The sequence below is a fragment of the Schistocerca gregaria genome, unplaced genomic scaffold (assembly GCF_023897955.1).
Source record: "Schistocerca gregaria isolate iqSchGreg1 unplaced genomic scaffold, iqSchGreg1.2 ptg000077l, whole genome shotgun sequence".
NCBI lineage: Eukaryota > Metazoa > Arthropoda > Insecta > Orthoptera > Acrididae > Schistocerca > Schistocerca gregaria.
This window is the reverse complement of record NW_026061710.1, coordinates 22,221,237-22,228,542: the sequence shown is the minus strand read 5'-3', so window position 1 is coordinate 22,228,542 and position 7,306 is coordinate 22,221,237. Positions and strand designations below refer to the sequence as shown.

General features: G+C 41.0%; 1 non-coding gene across 1 annotated transcript; it reads left to right on the top strand.

The window, feature by feature from the left end:
- The first annotated feature begins 851 nt into the window (after positions 1 to 851).
- On the top strand, positions 852 to 924 carry Trnaa-cgc (transfer RNA alanine (anticodon CGC)). The gene has a single exon. It is a non-coding gene; the product is annotated as a tRNA-Ala (tRNA).
- Positions 925 to 7,306: the final 6,382 nt, after the last annotated feature.

Below are 7,306 nucleotides of genomic sequence, written 5' to 3'. Positions count from 1 at the left end.
CCGGCAGTTCTTCACACATCTTGGTGTTCATGACGTCGGATCTCCCGAATTATGTGTGGCATCATGATATAATTTTGTATGTGCCTTTCGCTGCGAATGTCTGCGAAATTTGTTACGAATAGAGTTAGTAGTACAGAAGCAAATTTCAACATCAGGCATGGTGCGGCTGATTTTCATGCATCTCATCGTTTATGATGCCGCACCTCCTGAATTATGATTGTTACCTGTCAGTAAGGGGTATGTGCACAAACTTTGGTCCATATCAGTCCAGTGGTCTAGGGGGAGATGTGCCACATACGTACATACATCAATTTTTTGTAATATGTGTGGGTTCTTTCCACGTAAACAGTGCAGTTACAATCGTCTACTGTGTGTATCTAAATAACCCAATTCCTGCTGTCCTTCACTTGAGACAGTTCCACACCACCAGTCGGAGACGTTAATCACACCCACCGTTATCTAAGATTAACACAGCTATTTCATGGAGACTACGAAAATATTCAGATTTCGTAGGTCCCCCAAATAAAAAATAAGAGTAGTCATAACATTTGTGAGAGAACTAGTTCTGTATTTGTTTTTCGCATTTACCACTACATATTTCCCGTGTGTCTTTCCTAAAATAAGCTCGTATAGCATATTGAAATAGTACTGTGTTTACGACACAATAAATTCTTTTAAAGCTGAGGGCCTCATGAGCTAAATGAAGAAGAGAGTTTCAACTACAGGGTGAGGCATAATAAAGAGCGATTTTTGAAAAGCTGTTAAATAAAGACACTTTTTCTATTTCATAATCTTAAAATATACGAAAAAGTGTTTTCTGTAACAGTAAAACGTCAGTTACTTTTTCACCGAGCGAGGTGGTGCAGTGGTTAGCACACTGGACTCGCATTCGGGAGGACGACGGTTCAATCCCGTCTCCGGCCGTCCAGCTTTAGGTTTTCCGTGATTTCCCTAAATCGCTTCAGGCAAATGTCGGGATGGTTCCTTTGAAGGACACGGCCGATTTCCTTCTCCATACTTCCCTCACCCGAGCTGGCGCTCCGTCTCTAATGACCTCGTTGTCGACGGGACGTTACACACTAATGTCCTCCTCCTCCTCAGTTACTTTTTCAAGATAACTGTCTTATTATGGCGTCCGCTTAGAAGCACGCATTCCTCCAGCCAGACCTTGTACTGGCTCATCACACTTCCTGTCGCATCCACTCTTTCAGGGCTTCAGTTGTTCGAGGTGGGTTATCTTGCTAAACTTTCCGCTTCAGACAACCCCAAAGAAAAAGTCACAAACATGTGTCGTCCAGGGAACGAGAGGGCCATGCAATGTACCCATTTCGGGAGGCCATATCTTTGGAAACAAACGACTGACTATATTCATAATTACTAGCGTATCTCTGGGAAGTCAGTGTTACAACTTAAAAATCGTTTGGCCTTATGATCCCTAATTGAAGACATTACGAACCACACAGTAACTTTTGCCCAGTGCAGTGGTTGCTGATGCAGTTCTCTAGTATTAACGTCACTGCAAAATCGAAAGTTCTGCTTGTTCACATAACTGGAGAGACGGAAGTGAGCTTCATCCCTCATCCACAAACGGTTTACAATGTCCTGGTCCCGAATAATCATGACCAAAACTTTTAATCAGAAGCGGCTGCGGATCACATAATCTATTCCCTTAAGGACCTGTACCGTTTAGATTTTGTAGGGTTGAAAGTGCAAATCCTGGGGTTAAATCCTTCCTACCGTTCTCTTTGAAATCCCAAGTTTAGGGCGCGTTTTTGCAACTTCACAGGTTCAAATGGGACCGCGCAAACTGCGACGCGACGCGACTGGGACGCGACACGCGCCTGCGTCAGGTCGCGCGGCTTTGTGGTAGCGGCGCAGTTTCTCGCGCCGCGCGTCACGCGGGTACTGACGGATGTGTGAGGCGGGGAGCGGGAGGGCAGTTCTGCCATATACTCACTTCGGCATGGCGCATACGGGCAGTGGAAGTATTGTCCATCCGAAGAGTACGGCCTGTAATGTAAACTGAAGTTTTCTATCACTGAGCAGTGTTCTTTTTTTCGCTGTTTAAGCGCTCCGTCCATTTTCGTTAGCACGTAATAGTTTTCATTTACATACATATGTACAGTTCTTTTGTTTTGTTTATTCTTTGTCAAAAAACCCAATGCACAGTTCAATAACCGGTGAGCCATTAGCCACTGAAAGTATATCGTCTGCCTCCACAATTTTTTCAGAACGTAAGAAGGGACAGACGATTTACCGTGAGGGTAGTGAATAAGGAAGTAAGGAATATTATAAAATCGTGTCATCTAGAAGCAAGACAGGAAAGTAAAACAAGGTTACCTACTTGCTGCCTCTTATGCTGAAGTATCTCTGCGATCCATTACAAAAAGTCGGAAAGGCATAATTTCCACAGGTATGACCCCTTTGCGCTCCTGGTAAAAAGCGTCCGAGATAGTAAAACTTACGTACTTCATATCATCATGTGGATATGGGTCTAATAAGAGACGTTATACTTTGTACATGTGGACGTGACATTTCCATTGCAAGCCCGAAATAGTCGAGAAGCCCTCGTAAATAACGATGTTTTAATCGGCTCGTCGTGACGAGGAAAAGTATTTCAGTGGTTGCATACACGCTATCAGCATTAATAAACTAATTACACAACAGGCTACACAAAGGAATTAGTGGTCGGTACTATTATAAAAGTAGGAATATCCTGAAAGAGTGTGGTGATATGTAGAAATGTAATGGTGACAATGTTTTCGGAACGATGTGAACTCTTCCTCTCACAAAGCATACTTGCTGGCTTCCGCATTCCTGTCGCGCGATTTCTTCCCAGCTGCTGACGATACACTGGCCATTGTGTTTTGCCACGAATCAGTTGTTTACTTTTCTCAGTAACAACTATTTTATTCGCGAACCACGGACTGTCAGTTTGGCAAGGCGTTGGTGAGGAACCGGCATCAGTAGTGTGCGTGGTATCCCGCCTGAAGACCACGCTCTTCATTACTTTGCTATTGCTCAGATGAAGGAAAGGAATAAAACTCCTTTCGTAAGTTTCCATTTCAGTCGCTCGGTGTTAAAAATAAAATGGGTTGTGAGATTCAACAAAAATTCCAACAGAATTAGCGATTTATTTTCGTGTGAGTTGTTAACCTCGTCTCATTCGAAGATGCAATACCATTTGCGAGTAACGGCCACACTTCTCTTGTTGAAGGGTTTGAGAGCACTTCTTTTGCCAAAACACAATATGATTTGCATAAACTCATTTTTGCAGCAGTTATTGTGACACACTGTTTTAGAAATCTGTCTCATTAAACAAGTAACTGGCGACCAGAGAGCCGAATATTTTATCAAAAAACTCATTGTGACGGTTTGTGGCAACATAAGAGAAGAAATTTCATGTTTACTTTCATATTAGGACACTCTTGTCTCACTAGCTGTCGATAACTCTAAAAAAATTAGACAGTGGAATGAAAAAAATAAATAAATAGGGAAGTGTAACTACTGATATACCGTGATAGATAAGAAAGCTCAGTGTGTTTACGACGTGGCAAAGTATGGTTCAAATGGCTCTGAACACTATGGGACTTACAATCTGAGGTCATCAGTCCCATAGAACTTAGAACTACTTAAACCTAACTAACCTAGGGGCATGACACACATCCATGCCCGAGGCAGGATTCGAACCTGCGATCGTAGCGGTCGCGCGGTTCCAGACTGAAGCGTCTAGAACCACTTGGCCACACCGGCCGGCGTGGCAAAGTACTCTCTTCCTTGTGTCATCATTAACCAAAATCTTGTCTCCATGTCTCGAGCGGTTTAGGAAATACCAGTGATGTAGGAATATTTCATTCCCGTGGCGTAAGATTGGGAGTGAATGCTCTACATGGGATACATTTTCTCGAAATCGAAGACAGATGGAGACCTCCTCCTAAGTCTAAACAAAAATTTAATATGTTAGCTGAATTTCATACTCATAAACATATGGTGTAATACGCACCAAACGCAAAATCATAGCGCCCCCTATTTTTCATTGCAAACTTTTTGAGTTTTGCGTAGTGACTTACTAAAATGTGTAGATCACAGTAAGCTTGACTATTAGCCAGATGATAGGCACTTGGCCAAGAATTTCACACGTAAAGCCACAAGTACGGAAAAAAATCAAATATTTTCAGTGAATAGTTTCTGTAAATTATTAGAGAAAGATAAAAAGGTGCGCGCGCTTCGGTTCTGTCAGCGCAGAGCGTCGCCAGTCGGCGCGTGCTAAGTACGGTGTACGTGTCGCAATATGCACTGCAGCCGCGCCACTCGTGCGGCACGTGCGTGTCGCGCTGTAGTGTCGTGTCAAATCACACGTGCTATACGCGTTTCATTTGGCGTACACGTTCGATGTTTTTCAGGCGAGCGCACAGTTTTTGGTCTCCCAGTTGGCGCCGTCTCCTCAATGTTCCCCAGCCACTTTTTAATCGCCCAGGCAGGTGCACCGGCCGATTTCGATTAACGCTGAAGTGGTTGCGGATTGCACGACGTGCTAGCTGGTACGAACTACCGTTTTGATAAAATGCTTTGACAGTGTACGCTCCATTATGACTAAATGCTATTTCGCGTCACACGTAACTGAAGCTTTCCCCTCCACCTCTATCCGACGCAGCTTGATTCACTCGCTTTTTAAAATCGCTAAATATTATATCTCACTGTGCATAAAACTATAAAAAGGTAGCACGTGCAAGAATGTAATGAATCATGAAGAAATCCCAAGAAAGATCATCGAAATGCCAGCAAGATTATTACCGAAGTAGACGCCTTGTGATTAACCGAAGAACCTTAACTTGGAAGCCACGGTCACATTATTTGCTACTTGTGGATGTCTGCTCATGTCCGAGAAAAGTGAACTAATAATACAAATTAAGCCAATAATACTGAAGTAGCCAGATCAGTTATTCATGTTTTCCGAGTGAGCTACGTGGTGTGCTTACAATTTAAAGCCACAGTGGCCACAAGACGGCAGCCTTTTCTGATGAACGGAGTGCTCCAGTATTCATCTACAGACAAGAAAACGAAGTAAACGCGCTCTCATACGGCTTCTATTTGACTTTCTCTGCAGGAAAGCCACAACAAACGACAAGACTGAAAAAATACTTGCATTGAGGTCTATGTCCATTCTGTTTGAATGTTTTTTGTTTTGTCATATTTTGCCTGATAAAGAGGTGATAGCTCGAAACGCGTTGCAATATTAAATAATTTAAGTAAGTGAACTGGTAGGAATTTCTGAAAAACCTGTTTGTAAAGTCCTGTGATAATATTCTTTTGTACTCGCTTTCGAGAGATGTATTCGAATCCAGACCGATTGCTTCGGTTTACGCTTTCGACGGCACCACCTCAGAATGGGTTTTTGATGTCGCCGTAGAGAACGTCACAACTACTTCTCACCTCAGTTGTGTACAAAACGGTGGGACCCCGAGTGAGTAAACAAAAGAGTTACTATAACGGATTCAGTTTTTAGACTACAATAACGCACCGATAACTGATTACCGCCCGAATGCACGGTTATTGGTTGCGGGACTGAATTAACGCAAAAGATAACAGCAGGAACGAATCGCCTTACGTAACAGGTTAAAGAGTGACTGATACGGGGCACTCGGAGTGTCTCTTAAAAACAGTGTAAATTACCAGTCTGTGTGAGAGGATCTCTTGAAAAATACTCAGCCAGTAAGCAACTACGTCGTTCCACTATACGAAAGGTATCGACTGGCTTTATTACCTAATTCTGCCTCAAGTAAAACGTGTGAAAATGTAATTTTATTTACGTTTCGTACTCCTAACACAAAGTACCTCTTAGAAAGCCACCGAATGATTTTATAAAATAAGGGCAACAAAATATATTAGGAAAATACTTTAATCGGTCTTAATGATCAACTCCATTAGCCACGATACACTTCTGGCTACATTTATAAAGCTGGAACTGTTCTTCGGACAGATTGAAGCATTACCGCCACACTACTTCGGATGTCTGTTCGGATACCAACCACACAGCTATACCCAACTACCGTAAAGGCTACCTAAACCGTTCTGGATTGAGCTATTAGTACTACGTTTTTTTGAGGATCAACCTCAATAGCCACGAGGCTAACGATGTAGCTTGGATTCTTATGGGAAACCATTTCGATAAGGGAGAAACCACGAATAGATCTTACATCAAACCTCCTCCATCCTTTCTGGTGCGATAGAAACGCTTGCATATAATTTTATATGCAGGGAACAAAACCAGATCTAGACGTAGGGTGGAAAAAAGTTAGCATAAATCAAGAGAACCACCCACAACGTTAATAAATACTGAAGGCATCTTTTGTTCGTCACTCTTCTTTCAACCTGTAGTGCAAAGTGTCGAATATTTCGAGAGGTGGGGCTGTCCACCAAAACAAGAAAAAAAAAATCCATTACACGTTGTAACATTACAGGACATATTGGAACATATTGAAGTATTCGATACTGTAGACTTTTAGGGGATGTCGATACAGATATGCAAAATGTAAAGGGAAACTTTGGTGATGTTTAAATATTGTACTGTGTCAATATTAGGACTTTTGCACAGAAAGAACAAAAATAGAATTAATGTAAATATATATTAGTGTTAGTAACCTATTTCCATTCAATTTTGTAATTATATTTCATTTTGTAAAAGAAAGACTCACTGTTTGCTGTTGCTCTGATTAATTGTATAAATTATCAGTTTTGAGCTAAATTATTTCGTATAATATGGACAAGATACTTTTAAAAACTCTCCAGCTAACGAGAAAGTCTGTAAATGAACGTTTAATGCACACTTCTGGAACTTTCAATGGAGAAATTCTATATTATGATCGCAAAAATACGAAAACTTGTGAAAACTGTTTCATAACCTAATTTCGAAAGACGATTTGTATCAAGAAATATTGCTAAAAAGATTTATTTACGTTTTGAAACACGATTTAAATCATTTTACATATAAATAGTTGTTCTAAATCACTCAAGAAATATCCAGAATCAAATGTCAAGATATTTCTGGAAACACCGGTACAAATCTGGTGAAGGTTATCCAGAAGCTGGTAGAAAAATGTTATGAAATCTATTTGTAAATAATGCTTGTAAGAATTTATATGTACTGATCCTCTTACTTACTTTAATCTGTACTAAAATTCTGTAATGTCTAATTTAGTTTTAAGTCGTGAATTGCTATCGTGTTCTAAACAAAATATTGTCAAAGACTCTCATTGTTTGGAAAGATATTAATACACCTAGGAGTTATCAGTTGCCAGTTCGGATA